Source organism: Oncorhynchus nerka, unplaced genomic scaffold (genome assembly GCF_034236695.1).
Source record: "Oncorhynchus nerka isolate Pitt River unplaced genomic scaffold, Oner_Uvic_2.0 unplaced_scaffold_1441, whole genome shotgun sequence".
Classification (NCBI taxonomy): Eukaryota; Metazoa; Chordata; class Actinopteri; order Salmoniformes; family Salmonidae; genus Oncorhynchus; species Oncorhynchus nerka.
In genome coordinates this window covers 27,352-46,321 of record NW_027039873.1, presented here as the reverse complement: position 1 = coordinate 46,321, position 18,970 = coordinate 27,352, and the positions used below count along the sequence as shown (strand labels likewise).

The window sequence follows — 18,970 nt, the reverse complement described above, 5'->3', positions numbered from 1 at the left end:
GTTTGCACTTCATTGCAAAAAGCAAACTGAATAGCAGAGGATGGTTTCGATCCATAAATCACTGGGTTAACTGCCAGGCACACTTCCACTAAATCACTCCACTTTCAGGTACCCCAAAACAATACTTGAATTCACAATACATGGATTAGGAGATCAGTGTCTTAAGCCACTGTGGCACTCTGTGATCAGCATGACCTATATGGATTGATAGAAGCAGTAATAAAAAAAGAATCAAGGAGGGCACAGAGACATGCACATGAAATTCTCCAATTTAAAAAAAGAATCCCTGTTTACACTTCATTTCTAAAAGTAGAATCAGAAAGCTTCAATCCATCAAACTCTTTGTTATGTGCTGATCTCTCTTCCTCGATAGGAATTTGCATTCATCTACCCCAGATGGGACTCGAACCCACAATCCCTGGCTTAGAAGGCCAGTGCCTTATCCATTAGGCCACTGGGGCACTTGCTGTAAAAGAGCTGGATAGCAGAGAGTTGTTTCGACCGATCGTACACGTGGTTAAAGTAGACATCACGCTTCCGCTTCGCTTCTGTAATCAGCATGACCTGTACAAACTGACAGAAGCAGTCAAAAAATAATCACGGAGGGCACTGAGACATGCCCATGAAATGATGGTTTAATATTTCTGTTTGCACTTCATTGCAAAAAGCAAACTGAATAGCAGAGGATGGTTTCGATCCATAAATCACTGGGTTAACTGCCAGGCACACTTCCACTACATCACTCCACTTTCAGGTACCTCAATACAATACCTGTACTCACAATAAATGGATTAGGCGGTCAGTGTCCTGTTGCTCCTACCCTCTACTTTTTTGAACATTTTGTTAAAAATCGCGCAACATTTCAGCGCCCTGCTACTCATGCCAGGAATATAGTACGTTCATATGGTTAGAATGTGTGGATAGAAAACACTCGGACGTTTAAAAAACTGGTTAAATCACGACTGTGGCTATAACATAACGTGCGTTACATCGGAAAGCGCAGGAAAACCTGATCACAGAAAATGGAAATAAATATCCTTGCGCCACTTCCAGCAATTGTTCACAGTGAACCGAATTACATAAGACCGAGGTTTCAACTCCCAACGCATCCCCATGTTGTCTAGAGTCTTGTGAATTGAATCATCTTTGATTCTTGGTTGAACCGAATCAGGGGAACCACTTACCTCCAGTCTCCGCCCAGATCATTTGGAAGAGCTCTCTCGTGAAATTTTTTCCAAGACGACAGCTAATGATTTTTACATCGCCTCCTGATGATTTTTATCGCTTATTAACGTTTACTAATACCTAAAGTAGCATTACAAATGTATTTCGAAGTGTTTTGTGAAAGTTTATCGTCTACTTTTTGAATTTTAAAAATGACGTTACGTTGTGAAATCGCTGTTTTTTTCGTTTATCACACAGTCTACATATAATGATATCTTGGCTTTATATGGCCCGATTTAATCGAAATAAAGACCCAATAGTGTTTATGGGACATCTAGGAGTGCCAACAAAGAAGATGGTGAAAGGTGATGACTGTTTTCTATTTTATTGTGCGGTTTGTGTAACGCCGAAATGCTAATTATTTTGCTTATGTCCCCTGCTGTGCTTTTGTGTTGTAGTGTATTGGTGCATGCTATCAGATAATAGCTTCTCATGCTTTCGCCGAAAAGCATTTTAAAAATCTGACTTGTTGCCTGGATTCACAACGAGTGTAGCTTTAATTCGATACCCTGCATGTGTATTTTAATGAACTTTTGAGTTTTAACTAATACTATTAGCATTTAGCGTAGCGCATTTGCATTTCCAGAGTTCTAGTTGGGACGCAAGCGTCCCGAGTAGAGGGAAGAGGTTAAGTCACTGTGGAAATGTGTGATCAGCATGACCTATACGAACTGATAGAAGCAGTTGTAAAAAACGAAGCATTTCGGAGGGCACAGAGACATGCCCATGAAATTCTCCTTTTATCCCTGTTAAATCTTCATTTTTAAAATTTGAATCGGAAAGCTTCAATTCATCAAACTCTTTGTTATGTGCTGATCTCTTCCTCGATAGGAATTTGCATTCATTCACCCCAGATGGGACTTGAACCCACAATCCCTGGCTTAGAAGGCCAGTGCCTTATCCATTAGGCCACTGGGGCACTTGCTTTAAAAGAACTGAATAGCAGAGAGTGTTTTCGACCGATTCTACACGTGGTTAAAGTAGACATCACGCTTCCGCTTCGCTTCTGTAATCAGCATGACCTGTACAAACTGACAGAAGCAGTCAAAAATAATCACGGAGGGCACTGAGACATGCCCATGAAATTATGGTTTAATATTTCTGTTTGCACTTCATTGCAAAAAGCAAACTGAATAGCAGAGGATGGTTTCGATCCGTAAATCACTGGGTTAACTGCCAGGCACACTTCCACTACATCACTCCACTTTCAGGTACCCCAAAACAATACTTGAATTCACAATACATGGATTAGGAGATCAGTGTCTTAAGCCACTGTGGCACTCTGTGATCAGCATGACCTATATGGATTGATAGAAGCAGTAATAAAAAAAGAATCACGGAGGGCACAGAGACATGCACATGAAATTCTCCAATTTAAAAAAAAAATCCCTGTTTACACTTCATTTCTAAAAGTAGAATTGGATAGCTTCGATCCATCAACCTGTTTGTTATGTGCCCAGCTCTTCTCTTCTGTTTCCACTTCATTGCAAAAAGCAAACTGAATAGCAGAGGATGGTTTCGATCCCTAAATCACTTGGTTAACTGCCCTGCACTCTTCCACTTCATCCCTCCACTTTCAGGTACCCCAATACAATACCTGTACTCACAATAAATGGATTAGGCGGTCAGTGTCTTAAGTCACTGTGGAAATGTGTGATCAGCATGACCTATACGAACTGATAGAAGCAGTTGTAAAAAAACGAAGCATTTCGGAGGGCACAGAGACATGCCCATGAAATTCTCCTTTTTATCCCTGTTAAATCTTCATTTTTAAAATTTGAATCGGAAAGCTTCAATCCATCAAACTCTTTGTTATGTGCTGATCTCTCTTCCTCGATAGGAATTTGCATTCATTCACCCCAGATGGGACTTGAACCCACAATCCCTGGCTTAGAAGGCCAGTGCCTTATCCATTAGGCCACTGGGGTACTAAATGGATTAAGCAGTCAGTGTCTTATGTCACTGTGGAAATGTGTGATCAGCATGAGCTATACGAACTGATAGAAGCAGTTGTAAAAAAAAAAAAAGGCATTTCGGAGGGTACAGAGACACGCACATGAAATTATCCTTTTTTATCCCTGTTAAATATTCATTTCTAAAGTTTGAATGGGAAAGCTTCAATCCATCAAACTCTGTGTTATGTGCTGATCTCTCTTCCTCCATAAGAATTTGCATTCATCCACCCCAGATGGGACTCGAACCCACAATCCCTGGCTTAGAAGGCCAGTGCCTTATCCATTAGGCCACTGGGGCACTTGCTTTAAAAGAACTGGATAGCAGAGAGTGGTTTCGACTGATCGTACACGTGGTTAAAGAAGACATCACGCTTCAGCTTCGCTTCTGTAATCAGCATGACCTGTACAAACTGACAGAAGCAGTCAAAAAATAATCACGGAGGGCACTGAGACATGCCCATGAAATTATGGTTTAATATTTCTGTTTGCACTTCATTGCTAAACGCAAACTGAATAGCAGAGGATGGTTTCGATCCATAAATCACTGGGTTAACTGCAAGGCACACTTCCACTACATCACTCCACTTTCAGGTCCCCCAAAACAATACTTGAATTCACAATACATGGATTAGGAGATCAGTGTCTTAAGCCACTGTGGCACTCTGTGATCAGCATGACCTATATGGATTGATAGAAGCAGTAATAAAAAAAGAATCACGGAGGGCACAGAGACATGCACATGAAATTCTCCAATTTAAAAAAAAATCCCTGTTTACACTTCATTTCTAAAAGTAGAATTGGATAGCTTCGATCCATCAACCTCTGTGTTATGTGCCCAGCTCTTCTTTTCTGTTTGCACTTCATTGCTAAAAGCAAACTGGATAGCAGAGGATGGTTTCGATCCCTAAATCACTTGGTTAACTGCCCTGCACTCTTCCACTTCATCCCTCCACTTTCAGGTACCCCAATAGAATACTTGAACTCACAATAAATGGATTAGGCGGTCAGTGTCTTAAGTCACTGTGTAAATGCGTGATCAGCATGACCTATACGAACTGATAGAAGCAGTTGTAAAAAGAAAATGCAATTGGAGGGCACAGAGACATGCCCATGAAATTCTCCTTTTTTTATCCCTGTTAAATCTTCATTTCTAAAAATTTAATAGGAAAGCTTCAACCCATCAAACTCTGTGTTATGTGCTGATATCTCTTCCTCCATGGGAACTTGCATTCATCCACCCCAGATGGGACTCGAACCCACAATCCCTGACTTAGAAGGCCTTATCCATTAGGCCACTGGGGCACTTGCTTTAATAAAAATGGATAGCAGAGAGTGGTTTCGACTGATTGTACAAGTGGTTAAAGTTGACATCAAGCTTCCGCTTCGCTTCTGTAATCAGCATGACCTGTACAAACTGACAGAAGCAGTCAAAAATAATCATGGAGGGCACTGAGACATGCCCATGAAATGATGGTTTAATATTTCTGTTTGCACTTCATTGCTAAAAGCAAACTGAATAGCAGAGGATGGTTTCAATCCATAAATCACTGGGTTAACCGCCAGGCACACTTCCACTACATCACTCCACTTTCAGGTACCCCAAAACAATACTTGAATTCACAATACATGGATTAGAGATCAGAGTCTTAAGCCACTGTGGCACTCTGTGATCAGCATGACCTATATGGATTGATAGAAGCATTAATAAAAAAGAATCACGGAGGGCACTGAGACATGCACATGAAATTCTCCAATTTAAAAAAATTCCCTGTTTACACTTCATTTCTAAAAGTAGAATTGGATAGCTTCGATCCATCAACCTCTGTGTTATGTGCCCAGCTCTTCTCTTCTGTTTGCACTTCATTGCTAAAAGCAAACTGGATAGCAGAGGATGGTTTCGATCCCTAAATCACTTGGTTAACTGCCCTGCACTCTTCCACTTCATCCCTCCACTTTCAGGTACCCCAATAAAATACTTGAACTCACAATAAATGGATTAGGCGGTCAGTGTCTTAAGTCACTGTGGAAATGTGTGATCAGCATGACCTATACGAACTGATAGAAGCAGTTGTAAAAAAAAAAAAAGCATTTCGGAGGGTACAGAGACATGCCCATGAAATTATCCTTTTTATCCCTGTTAAATCTTAATTTCTAAAATTTGAATGGGAAAGCTTCAATCCATCAAACTCTGTGTTATGTGCTGATCTCTCTTCCTCCATAAGACTTTGCATTCATCCACCCCAGATGGGACTCGAACCCACAATCCCTGGCTTAGAAGGCCAGTGCCTTATCCATTAGGCCACTGGGGCACTTGCTTTAACCTGTTGCTTCTACTGGGACGCTTGCGTCCCAACTAGAGCTCTGGAAATGCAAATGCGCTACGCTAAATGCTAATAGTATTAGTTAAAACTCAAAAGTTCATTAAAATACACATGCAGGGTATCGAATTAAAGCTACACTCGTTGTGAATCCAGGCAACAAGTCAGATTTTTAAAATGCTTTTCGGCGAAAGCATGAGAAGCTATTATCTGATAGCATGCAACACCCCAAAAGACCCACAGGGGACATAAACAAAATAATTAGCATTTCGGCGTTACACAAACCGCACAATAAAATAGAAAACATTCATTACCTTTCACCATCTTCTTTGTTGGCACTCCTAGATGTCCCATAAACACTATTTGGGTCTTTATTTCCATTAAATCGGTCCATATAAAGCCTAGATATCGTTATATGTAGACTGTGTGATAAACGAAAAAAACATTGTTTCAAAACGTAACGTCATTTTTTAAAATTCAAAAAGTCGACGATAAACTTTCACAAAACACTTCGAAATACGTTTGTAATGCAACTTTAGGTATTAGTAAACGTTAATAAGCGATAAAATTCATCAGGAGGCGATGTAAAGATCATTAGCTGTCCGTCTGGAAAAATGTCCGGCTAGAAACTCAACGAAAATATCCGGTCCTAGACCGGATTAGATACGGTGTCCTGCATGTGTTTGACCAAGAAAAAACTCGAAGGGAAATGACAAGACTCTAGACACCGTGTGGAAGCTGTAGGTACTGCAACCTCAGTCAATTAATTGTGGTTCACGTTTATCAATGGGATCAAGTAGCGCATGGATATATTTTCCCATTTTCAGTGATCAGTTTTTCCTGTGCTTTTCGATGTAAATGCCTTTCTGGTAAAGCCACAGCAGTGATTTAACCAGTTTTTTAAACGTCTGAGTGTTTTCTATCCACACAGACTAAGCAAATGCATATACTATATTCCTGGCATGAGTAGCAGGGCGCTGAAATGTTGCGCGATTTTTAACAGAATGTTCAAAAAAGTAGAGGGTCGACTTAAGAGGTTAAAAGAACTGGATAGCAGAGAGTGGTTTCGACTGATTGTACAAGTGGTTAAAGTTGACATCAAGCTTCCGCTTCGCTTCTGTAATCAGCATGACCTGTACAAACTGACAGAAGCAGTCAAAAAATAATCATGGAGGGCACTGAGACATGCCCATGAAATGATGGTTTAATATTTCTGTTTGCACTTCATTGCTAAAAGCAAACTGAATAGCAGAGGATGGTTTCAATCCATAAATCACTGGGTTAACCGCCAGGCACACTTCCACTACATCACTCCACTTTCAGGTACCCCAAAACAATACTTGAATTCACAATACATGGATTAGGAGATCAGAGTCTTAAGCCACTGTGGCACTCTGTGATCAGCATGACCTATATGGATTGATAGAAGCATTAATAAAAAAAGAATCACGGAGGGCACTGAGACATGCACATGAAATTCTCCAATTTAAAAAAAATTCCCTGTTTACACTTCATTTCTAAAAGTAGAATTGGATAGCTTCGATCCATCAACCTCTGTGTTATGTGCCCAGCTCTTCTCTTCTGTTTGCACTTCATTGCTAAAAGCAAACTGGATAGCAGAGGATGGTTTCGATCCCTAAATCACTTGGTTAACTGCCCTGCACTCTTCCACTTCATCCCTCCACTTTCAGGTACCCCAATAAAATACTTGAACTCACAATAAATGGATTAGGCGGTCAGTGTCTTAAGTCACTGTGGAAATGTGTGATCAGCATGACCTATACGAACTGATAGAAGCAGTTGTAAAAAAAAAAGCATTTCGGAGGGTACAGAGACATGCCCATGAAATTATCCTTTTTATCCCTGTTAAATCTTAATTTCTAAAATTTGAATGGGAAAGCTTCAATCCATCAAACTCTGTGTTATGTGCTGATCTCTCTTCCTCCATAAGACTTTGCATTCATCCACCCCAGATGGGACTCGAACCCACAATCCCTGGCTTAGAAGGCCAGTGCCTTATCCATTAGGCCACTGGGGCACTTGCTTTAACCTGTTGCTTCTACTGACGCTTGCGTCCCAACTAGAGCTCTGGAATGCAATGCGCTACGCTAAATGCTAATAGTATTAGTTAAAACTCAAAAGTTCATTAAAATACACATGCAGGGTATCGAATTAAAGCTACACTCGTTGTGAATCCAGGCAACAAGTCAGATTTTTAAAATGCTTTTCGGCGAAAGCATGAGAAGCTATTATCTGATAGCATGCAACACCCCAAAAGACCCACAGGGGACGTAAACAAAATAATTAGCATTTCGGCGTTACACAAACCGCACAATAAAATAGAAAACATTCATTACCTTTCACCATCTTCTTTGTTGGCACTCCTAGATGTCCCATAAACACTATTTGGGTCTTTATTTCGATTAAATCGGTCCATATAAAGCCTAGATATCGTTATATGTAGACTGTGTGATAAACGAAAAAAACATTGTTTCAAAACGTAACGTCATTTTTTAAAATTCAAAAAGTCGACGATAAACTTTCACAAAACACTTCGAAATACGTTTGTAATGCAACTTTAGGTATTAGTAAACGTTAATAAGCGATAAAATTCATCAGGAGGCGATGTAAAGATCATTAGCTGTCCGTCTGGAAAAATGTCCGGCTAGAAACTCAACGAAAATATCCGGTCCTAGACCGGATTAGATACGGTGTCCTGCATGTGTTTGACCAAGAAAAAACTCGAAGGGAAATGACAAGACTCTAGACACCGTGTGGAAGCTGTAGGTACTGCAACCTCAGTCAATTAATTGTGGTTCACGTTTATCAATGGGATCAATTAGCGCATGGATATATTTTCCCATTTTCAGTGATCAGTTTTTCCTGTGCTTTTCGATGTAAATGCCGTTCTGGTAAAGCCACAGCAGTGATTTAACCAGTTTTTTAAACGTCTGAGTGTTTTCTATCCACACAGACTAAGCAAATGCATATACTATATTCCTGGCATGAGTAGCAGGGCGCTGAAATGTTGCGCGATTTTTTACAGAATGTTCAAAAACGTAGAGGGTCGACTTAAGAGGTTAAAAGAACTGGATAGCAGAGAGTGGTTTCGACCGATCGTACACGTGGTTAAAGTAGACATCACGCTTCCGCTTCGCTTCTGTAATCAGCATGACCTGTACAAACTGACAGAAGCTGTCAAAAAAGTGTGTATATAAAAAATACTTGAACTCACAATAAATGGATTAGGCGGTCAGTGTCTTAAGTCACTGTGGAAATGTGTGATCAGCATGACCTATACGAACTGATAGAAGCAGTTGTAAAAAAAAATGCATTTCGGAGGGTACAGAGACATGCCCATGAAATTCTCCTTTTTTATCCCTGTTAAATCTTCATTTCTAAAAATAGAATCGGAAAGCTTCAATCCATCAAACTCTGTGTTATGTGCTGATATCTCTTCCTCCATAGGAATTTGCATTCATCCACCCCAGATGGGACTCGAACCCACAATCCCTGGCTTAGAAGGCCTTATCCATTAGGCCACTGGGGCACTTGCTTTAATAAAAATGGATAGCAGAGAGTGGTTTCGACCGATTGTACAAGTGGTTAAAGTTGACATCAAGCTTCCGCTTCGCTTCTGTAATCAGTATGACCTGTACAAACTGACAGAAGCAGTTAAGAAATAATCACAGAGACATGCCCATGAAATTCTCCTTTTTTATCCCTGTTAAATCTTCATTTCTAATAATTGAATCGGAACACTTCAATCCATCAAACTCTGTGTAATGTGCTTATCTCTCTTCCTCCATAGGAATTTGCATTCTTCCACCCCTGATGGGACTCAAACCCACAATCCCTGGCTTAGAAGGCCAGTGCCTTATCCATTAGGCCACTGGGGTACTAAATTGATTAGGCAGTCAGTGTCTTAAGTCACTGTGGAAATGTGTGATCAGCATGAGCTATATGAACTGATAGAAGCAGTTGTAAAAAAATTGCAATTCGGAGGGCACAGAGACATGCCCATGAAATTCTCCTTCTTTATCCCTGTTAAATCTTCATTTCTAAAAATAGAATCGGAAAGCTTCAATCCATCAAACTCTGTGTTATGTGCTGATCGCTCTTCCTCCATAGGAAGTTCTATTGATCCACCCCAGATGGGACTCGAACCCACAATCCCTGGCTTAGAAGGCCAGTGCTTTATCCATTAGGCCACTGGGGCACTTGCTATAAAAGAACTGGATAGCAGAGAGTGGTTTAGACCGATCGTACACGTGGTTAAAGTAGACATCACGCTTCCGCTTCGCTTCTGTAATCAACATGACCTGTACAAACTGACAGAAGCAGTCAAAAAATAATCACGGAGGGCACTGAGACATACCCGTGAAATTATGGTTTAATATTTCTGTTTGCACTTCATTGCTAAAAGCAAACTGAATAGCAGAGGATGCTTTCGATCCATAAATCACTGGGTTAACTGCCAGGCACACTTCCACTACATCACTCCACTTTCAGGTACCCCAATAAAATACTTGAACTCACAATAAATGGATTAGGCGGTCAGTGTTTTAAGTCACTGTGGAAATGTGTGATCAGCATGACCTATACGAACTGATAGAAGCAGTTGTAAAAAAAAAATGCATTTCGGAGGATACAGAGACATGCCCATGAAATTCTCCTTTTTTATCCCTGTTAAATCTTCATTTCTAAAATTTGAATGGGAAAGCTTCAATCCATCAACCTCTGTGTTATGTGCTGATCTCTCTTCCTCCATAGGAATTTGCATTCATCCACCCCAGATGGGACTCGAACCCACAATCCCTGGCTTAGGGATTAGGCCACTGGGGCACTTGCTTTAAAAGAACTGGATAGCAGAGAGTGGTTTCGACTGATCGTACACGTGGTTAAAGAAGACATCACGCTTCAGCTTCGCTTCTGTAATCAGCATGACCTGTACAAACTGACAGAAGCAGTCAAGAAATAATCACAGAGGGCACTGAGACATGCCCGTGAAATTATGGTTTAATATTTCTGTTTGCACTTCATTGCTAACAGCAAACTGAATAGCAGAGGATGGTTTTGATCCATAAATCACTGGGTTAACTGCCAGGCACACTTCTACTACATCACTCCACTTTCAGGTACCCCAAAACAATACTTGAATTCACAATACATGGATTAGGAGATCAGTGTCTTAAGCCACTGTGGCACTCTGTGATCAGCATGACCTATATGGATTGATAGAAGCAGTAATAAAAAAAGATTCACGGAGGGCACAGAGACATGCACATGAAATTCTCCAATTTAAAAAAAAAATCTCTGTTTACACTTCATTTCTAAAAGTAGAATTGGATAGCTTCGATCCATCAACCTCTGTGTTATGTGCCCAGCTCTTCTCTTCTGTTTGCACTTCATTGCTAAAAGCAAACTGGATAGCAGAGGATGGTTTCGATCCCTAAATCACTTGGTTACCTGTCCTGCACACTTCCACTTCATCCCTCCACTTTCAGGTACCCCAATACAATACTTGAACTCACAATAAATGGATTAGGCAGTCAGTGTCTTAAGTCACTGTGGAAATGTGTGATCAGCATGAGCTATACGAACTGATAGAAGCAGTTGTAAAAAAATTGCAATTTGGAGATGCACAGAGACATGCCCATGAAATTCTCCTTTTTTATCCCTGTTAAATCTTCATTTCTAATAATTGAATCAGAAAGCTTCAATCCATCAAACTCTGTGTAATGTGCTAATCTCTCTTCTTCCATAGGAATTTGAATTCATCCACCCCAGATGGGACTCGAACCCACAATCCCTGACTTAGAAGGCCAGTGCCTTATCCATTAGGCCACTGGGACACTTGCTTTAAAAGAACTGGATAGCAGAGAGTGGTTTCGACCGATCGTACACGTGGTTAAAGTAGACATCACGCTTCCGCTTCGCTTCTGTAATCAGCATGACCTGTACAAACTGACAGAAGCAGTCAAGAAATAATCACGGAGGGCACAGAGACATGCCCATGAAATTCTCCTTTTTTATCCCTGTTAAATCTTCATTTCTAAAATTTGAATGGGAAAGCTTCAATCCATCAACCTCTGTGTTATGTGCTGATCTCTCTTCCTCCATAGGAATTTGCATTCATCCACGCCAGATGGGACTCGAACCCACAATCCCTGGCTTAGAAGGCCAGTGCCTTATCCATTAGGCCACTGGGGCACTTGCTTTAACCTGTTGCTTCTACTCGGGACTCTTGCGTCCCAACTAGAGCTCTGGAAATGCAAATGCCCTACGCTAAATGCTAATAGTATTAGTTAAAACTCAAAAGTTCATTAAAATACACATGCAGGGTATCGAATTAAAGCTACACTCGTTGTGAATCCAGGCAACAAGTCAGATTTTTAAAATGCTTTTCGGCGAAAGCATGAGAAGCTATTATCTGATAGCATGCAACACCCCAAAAGACCCACAGGGGACGTAAACAAAATAATTAGCATTTCGGCGTTACACAAACCGCACAATAAAATAGAAAACATTCATTACCTTTCACCATCTTCTTTGTTGGCACTCCTAGATGTCCCATAAACACTATTTGGGTCTTTATTTAGATTAAATCGGTCCATATAAAGCCTAGATATCGTTATATGTAGACTGTGTGATAAACGAAAAACATCGTTTCAAAACGTAACGTCATTTTTTAAAATTCAAAAAGTCGACGATAAACTTTCACAAAACACTTCAAATACGTTTGTAATGCAACTTTAGGTATTAGTAAACGTTAATAAGCGATAAAATTCACCAGGAGGCGATGTAAAGATCATTAGCTGTCCGTCTGGAAAAATGTCCGGCTAGAAACTCAACGAAAATATCCGGTCCTAGACCGGATTAGATACGGTGTCCTGCATGTGTTTGACCAAGAAAAAACTCGAAGGGAAATGATAAGACTCTAGACACCGTGTGGAAGCTGTAGGTACTGCAACCTCAGTCAATTAATTGTGGTTCACGTTTATCAAAGGGATCAAGTAGCGCATGGATATATTTTCCCATTTTCAGTGATCAGTTTTTCCTGTGCTTTTCGATGTAAATGCCGTTCTGGTAAAGCCACAGCAGTGATTTAACCAGTTTTTTAAACGTCTGAGTGTTTTCTATCCACACAGACTAAGCAAATGCATATACTATATTCCTGGCATGAGTAGCAGGGCACTGAAATGTTGCGCGATTTTTTAACAGAATGTTCAAAAAGTAGAGGGTCGACTTAACCTCTTGCCTCTACCTGGGACGCTTGCGTCCCAACTAGAGCTCTGGAAATGCAAATGTGCTACGCTAAATGCTAATAGTATTAGTTAAAACTCAAAAGTTCATTAAAATACACATGCAGGGTATCAAATTAAAGCTACACTCGTTGTGAATCCAGGCAACAAGTCAGATTTTTAAAATGCTTTTCGGCGACAGCATGAGAAGCTATTATCTGATAGCATGCACCAATACACTACAACAGAAAAGCACAGCAGGGGACGTAAACAAAATAATTAGCATTTCGGCGTTACACAAACCGCACAATAAAATAGAAAACAGTCATTACCTTTCACCATCTTCTTTGTTGGCACTCCTAGATGTCCCATAAACACTATTGGGTCTTTATTTCGATTAAATCGGGCCATATAAAGCCAAGATATCGTTATATGTAGACTGTGTGATAAACGAAAAAAACAGCGATTTCACAACGTAACGTCATTTTTAAAAATTCAAAAAGTAGACGATAAACTTTCACAAAACACTTCAAATACGTTTGTAATGCTACTTTAGGTATTAGTAAACGTTAATATGCGATAAAAATCATCCGTAGGCGATGTAGATATCATTAGCTGTCGTCTTGGAAAAAATTTCAGGAGAGAGCTCTTCCGGAATGATCTGGGCGGAGACCGGAGGTAAGCGGTGCCCCTCTTTCGGTTCAACCAAGAATCAAAGATGATTAAATTCACAAGATACTCGACAACATGGGGATGCTGTGGGAGTTGAATGCTCGGTCTTATCTAATTCGGCTCACTGTTAACAATTGCGGTAGTGGCGCAAGGATATTTATTTCCATTTTCTGTGATCAGGTTTTCCTGCGCTTTCCGATGTAACGCACGTTATGTAATAGCCACAGTCGTGATTTAACCAGTTTTAAAAACTTCCGAGGGTTTCCTATACGCACATTCTAACCATATGAACGTACTATATTCCTGGCATGAGTAGCAGGGCGCTGAAATGTTGCGCGATTTTTAACAAAATGTTCAAAAAAGTAGAGGGTCGACTGAAGAGGTTAAGAGGTTAAAAGAACTGGATAGCAGAGAGTGGTTTCGACCGATCGTACACGTGGTTAAAGTAGACATCACGCTTCCGCTTCGCTTCTGTAATCAGCATGACCTGTACAAACTGACAGAAGCTGTCAAAAAATAATCACGGAGGGCACTGAGACATGCCCGTGAAATTATGGTTTAATATTTCTGTTTGCACTTCATTGCTAACAGCAAACTGATTGGCAGAGGATGGTTTCGATCCCTAAATAACTTGGTTAACTGCCCTGCACACTTCCACTTCATCCCTCCACTTTCAGGTACCCCAAAACAATACTTGAATTCACAATACATGGATTAGGCGGTCAGTGTCTTAAGTCACTGTGGAAATGTGTGATCAGCATGACCTATACGAACTGATAGAAGCAGTTGTAAAAAGAAAATGCATTTCGGAGGGCACAGAGACATGCCCATGAAATTCTCCTTTTTTATCCCTGTTAAATCTTCATTTCTAAAAATTTTATAGGAAAGCTTCGACCCATCAAACTCTGTGTTATGTGCTGATATCTCTTCCTCCATGGGAACTTGCATTCATCCACCCCAGATGGGACTCGAACCCACAATCCCTGGCTTAGAAGGCCAGTGCCTTATCCATTAGGCCACTGGGGCACTTGCTTTAACCTGTTGCTTCTACTCGGGACGCTTGCGTCCCAACTAGAGCTCTGGAAATGCAAATGCGCTACGCTAAATGCTAATAGTATTAGTTAAAACTCAAAAGTTCATTAAAATACACATGCAGGGTATCGAATTAAAGCTACACTCGTTGTGAATCCAGGCAACGAGTCAGATTTTTAAAATGCTTTTCGGCGAAAGCATGAGAAGCTATTATCTGATAGCATGCAACACCCCAAAAGACCCACAGGGGACGTAAACAAAATAATTAGCATTTCGGCGTTACACAAACCGCACAATAAAATAGAAAACATTCATTACCTTTCACCATCTTCTTTGTTGGCACTCCTAGATGTCCCATAAACACTATTTGGGTCTTTATTTCGATTAAATCGGTCCATATAAAGCCTAGATATCGTTATATGTAGACTGTGTGATAAACGAAAAACATTGTTTCAAAACGTAACGTCATTTTTTAAAATTCAAAAAGTCGACGATAAACTTTCACAAAACACTTCGAAATACGTTTGTAATGCAACTTTAGGTATTAGTAAACGTTAATAAGCGATAAAATTCATCAGGAGGCGATGTAAAGATCATTAGCTGTCCGTCTGGAAAAATGTCCGGCTAGAAACTCAACGAAAATATCCGGTCCTAGACCGGATTAGATACGGTGTCCTGCATGTGTTTGACCAAGAAACAACTCGAAGGGAAATGACAAGACTCTAGACACCGTGTGGAAGCTGTAGGTACTGCAACCTCAGTCAATTAATTGTGGTTCACGTTTATCAATGGGATCAAGTAGCGCATGGATATATTTTCCCATTTTCAGTGATCAGTTTTTCCTGTGCTTTTCGATGTAAATGCCGTTCTGGTAAAGCCACAGCAGTGATTTAACCAGTTTTTTAAACGTCTGAGTGTTTTCTATCCACACAGACTAAGCAAATGCATATACTATATTCCTGGCATAAGTAGCAGGGCGCTGAAATGTTGCGCGATTTTTAACAGAATGTTCAAAAAGTAGAGGGTCGACTTAAGAGGTTAAAAGAACTGGATAGCAGAGAGTGGTTTCGACCGATCGTACACGTGGTTAAAGTAGACATCACGCTTCCGCTTCGCTTCTGTAATCAGCATGACCTGTACAAACTGACAGAAGCTGTCAAAAATAATCACGGAGGGCACTGAGACATGCCCGTGAAATTATGGTTTAATATTTCTGTTTGCACTTCATTGCTAACAGCAAACTGAATAGCAGAGGATGGTTTCGATCCATAAATCACTGGGTTAACTGCCAGGCACACTTCCACTACATCACTCCACTTTCAGGTACCCCAAAACAATACTTGAATTCACAACACATGGAATAGGAGATCAGTGTCTTAAGCCACTGTGGCACTCTGTGATCAGCATGACCTATATGGATTGATAGAAGCAGTAATAAAAAAAGAATCACGGAGGGCACAGAGACATGCACATGAAATTCTCCAATTTAAAAAAAAATCCCTGTTTACACTTCATTTCTAAAAGTAGAATTGGATAGCTTCGATCCATCAACCTCTGTGTTATGTGCCCAGCTCTTCTTTTCTGTTTGCACTTCATTGCTAAAAGCAAACTGGATAGCAGAGGCTGGTTTCGATCCCTAAATCACTTGGTTAACTGCCCTGCACTCTTCCACTTCATCCCTACACTTTCAGGTACCCCAATAGAATACTTGAACTCACATTAAATGGATTAGGCGGTCAGTGTCTTAAGTCACTGTGGAAATGTGTGATCAGCATGACCTATACGAACTGATAGAAGCAGTTGTAAAAAAAAAAAGCATTTCGGAGGATACAGAGATATGCCCATGAAATTCTCCTTTTTTATCCCTGTTAAATCTTCATTTCTAAAATTTGAATGGGAATGCTTCAATCCATCAACCTCTGTGTTATGTGCTGATCTCTCTTCCTCCATAGGAATTTGCATTCATCCACCCCAGATGGGACTCGAACCCAAAATCCCTGGCTTAGAAGGCCAGTGCCTTATCCATTAGGCCACTGGGGCACTTGCTTTAAAAGAACTGGATAGCAGAGAGTGATTTCGACCGATCGTACACGTGGTTAAAGTAGACATCACGCTTCCGCTTCACTTCTGTAATCAGCATGACCTGTACAAACTGACAGAAGCTGTCAAAAAAAATCTCGGGGGGCACTGAGACATGCCCGTGAAATTATGGTTTAATATTTCTGTTTGCACTTCATTGCTAACAGCAAACTGAATAGCAGAGGATGGTTTCGATCCATAAATCACTGGGTTAACTGCCAGGCACACTTCCACTACATCACTCCACTTTCAGGTACCCCAAAACAATACTTGAATTCACAATACATGGATTAGGAGATCAGTGTCTTAAGCCACTGTGGCACTCTGTGATCAGCATGACCTATATGGATTGATAGAAGCAGTAATAAAAAAAGAATCACGGAGGGCACAGAGACATGCACATGAAATTCTCCAATTTAAAAAAAAAATCCCTGTTTACACTTCATTTCTAAAAGTAGAATTGGATAGCTTCGATCCATCAACCTCTGTGTTATGTGCCAGGCTCTTCTCTTCTGTTTGCACTTCATTGCTAAAAGCAAACTGGATAGCAGAGGATGGTTTCGATCCCTAAATCACTTGGTTACCTGCCCTGCACTCTTCCACTTCATCCCTCCACTTTCAGGTACCCCAATACAATACTTGAACTCACAATAAATGGATTAGGCAGTCAGTGTCTTAAGTCACTGTGGAAATGTGTGATCAGCATGAGCTATACGAACTGATAGAAGCAGTTGTAAAAAAATTGCAATTCGGAGGGCACAGAGACATGCCCATGAAATTCTCCTTTTTTATCCCTGTTAAATCTTCATTTCTAATAATTGAATCGGAAAGCTTCAATCCATCAAACTCTGTGTTATGTGCTGATCTCTCTTCCTCCATGGGAATTTGCATTCATCCACCCCAGATGGGACTCGAACCCACAATCCCTGGCTTAGAAGGCCAGTGCCTTATCCATTAGGCCACTGGGGCACTTGCTTTTCAGAACTGGATAGTAGAGAGTGGTTTCGACCGATTGTACAAGTGGTTAAAGTAGACATCACTCTTCCGCTTCGCTTCTGTAATCAGCATGACCTGTACAAACTGACAGAAGCAGTCAAAAAATAATCATGGAGGGCACTGAGACATGCCCATGAAATGATGGTTTAATATTTCTGTTTGCACTTCATTGCTAAAAGCAAACTGAATAGCAGAGGATGGTTTCAATCCATAAATCACTGGGTTAACCGCCAGGCACACTTCCACTACATCACTCCACTTTCAGGTACCCCAAAACAATACTTGAATTCACAATACATGGATTAGGAGATCAGAGTCTTAAGCCACTGTGGCACTCTGTGATCAGCATGACCTATATGGATTGATAGAAGCAGTAATAAAAAAAGAATCACGGAGGGCACAGAGACATGCACATGAAATTCTCCAATTTAAAAAAAATTCCCTGTTTACACTTCATTTCTAAAAGTAGAATTGCATAGCTTCGATCCATCAACCTCTGTGTTATGTGCCCAGCTCTTCTCTTCTGTTTGCACTTCATTGCTAAAAGCAAACTGGATAGCAGAGGATGGTTTCGATCCCTAAATCACTTGGTTAACTGCCCTGCACTCTTCCACTTCATCCCTCCACTTTCAGGTACCCCAATAAAATACTTGAACTCACAATAAATGGATTAGGTGGTCAGTGTCCTAAGTCACTGTGGAAATGTGTGATCAGCATGACCTATACGAACTGATAGAAGCAGTTGTAAAAAGAAAATGCATTTCGGAGGGCACAGAGACATGCCCATGAAATTCTCCTTTTTTATCCCTGTTAAATCTTCATTTCTAAAATTTGAATGGGAAAGCTTCAATCCATCAAACTCTGTGTTATGTGCTGATCTCTCTTCCTCCATAAGACTTTGCATTCATCCACCCCAGATGGGACTCGAACCCACAATCCCTGGCTTAGAAGGCCAGTGCCTTATCCATTAGGCCACTGGGGCACTTGCTTTAACCTGTTGCTTCTACTCGGCACACTTGCGTCCCAACTAGAGCTCTGGAAATGCAAATGCGCTACGCTAAATGCTAATAGTATTAGTTAAAACTCAAAAGTTCATTAAAATACACATGCAGGGTATCGAATTAAAGCTACACGCGTTGTGAATCCAGGCAACAAGTCAGATTTTTAAAATGCTTTTCGGCGAAAGCATGAGAAGCTATTATCTGATAGCATGCAACACCCCAAAAGACCCACAGGGGACGTAAACAAAATAATTAGCATTTCGGCGTTACACAAACCGCACAATAAAATAGAAAACATTCATTACCTTTCACCATCTTCTTTGTTGGCACTCCTAGATGTCCCATAAACACTATTTGGGTCTTTATTTCCATTAAATCGGTCCATATAAAGCCTAGATATCGTTATATGTAGACTGTGTGATAAACGAAAAAAACATTGTTTCAAAACG

General features: G+C 40.5%; 11 non-coding genes across 11 annotated transcripts; all 11 read right to left on the bottom strand.

Moving 5' to 3' along the window:
• Positions 1-388: 388 nt before the first annotated feature.
• On the bottom strand, positions 389-461 carry trnar-ucu (transfer RNA arginine (anticodon UCU)). The gene has a single exon. It is a non-coding gene; the product is annotated as a tRNA-Arg (tRNA).
• Positions 462-2,070: 1,609 nt separating this feature from the next.
• trnar-ucu (transfer RNA arginine (anticodon UCU)) lies at positions 2,071-2,143 on the bottom strand. The gene has a single exon. It is a non-coding gene; the product is annotated as a tRNA-Arg (tRNA).
• A 936-nt stretch (positions 2,144-3,079) lies between these two features.
• Positions 3,080-3,152, bottom strand: trnar-ucu (transfer RNA arginine (anticodon UCU)). The gene has a single exon. It is a non-coding gene; the product is annotated as a tRNA-Arg (tRNA).
• A 252-nt stretch (positions 3,153-3,404) lies between these two features.
• On the bottom strand, positions 3,405-3,477 carry trnar-ucu (transfer RNA arginine (anticodon UCU)). Its single transcript has one exon. It is a non-coding gene; the product is annotated as a tRNA-Arg (tRNA).
• A 1,938-nt stretch (positions 3,478-5,415) lies between these two features.
• trnar-ucu (transfer RNA arginine (anticodon UCU)) lies at positions 5,416-5,488 on the bottom strand. Its single transcript has one exon. It is a non-coding gene; the product is annotated as a tRNA-Arg (tRNA).
• Positions 5,489-7,462: 1,974 nt separating this feature from the next.
• Positions 7,463-7,535, bottom strand: trnar-ucu (transfer RNA arginine (anticodon UCU)). The gene has a single exon. It is a non-coding gene; the product is annotated as a tRNA-Arg (tRNA).
• Positions 7,536-9,643: 2,108 nt separating this feature from the next.
• Positions 9,644-9,716, bottom strand: trnar-ucu (transfer RNA arginine (anticodon UCU)). Its single transcript has one exon. It is a non-coding gene; the product is annotated as a tRNA-Arg (tRNA).
• A 4,650-nt stretch (positions 9,717-14,366) lies between these two features.
• On the bottom strand, positions 14,367-14,439 carry trnar-ucu (transfer RNA arginine (anticodon UCU)). The gene has a single exon. It is a non-coding gene; the product is annotated as a tRNA-Arg (tRNA).
• Positions 14,440-16,412: 1,973 nt separating this feature from the next.
• Positions 16,413-16,485, bottom strand: trnar-ucu (transfer RNA arginine (anticodon UCU)). Its single transcript has one exon. It is a non-coding gene; the product is annotated as a tRNA-Arg (tRNA).
• A 935-nt stretch (positions 16,486-17,420) lies between these two features.
• Positions 17,421-17,493, bottom strand: trnar-ucu (transfer RNA arginine (anticodon UCU)). The gene has a single exon. It is a non-coding gene; the product is annotated as a tRNA-Arg (tRNA).
• A 936-nt stretch (positions 17,494-18,429) lies between these two features.
• On the bottom strand, positions 18,430-18,502 carry trnar-ucu (transfer RNA arginine (anticodon UCU)). The gene has a single exon. It is a non-coding gene; the product is annotated as a tRNA-Arg (tRNA).
• Between the last annotated feature and the right edge of the window lie 468 nt (positions 18,503-18,970).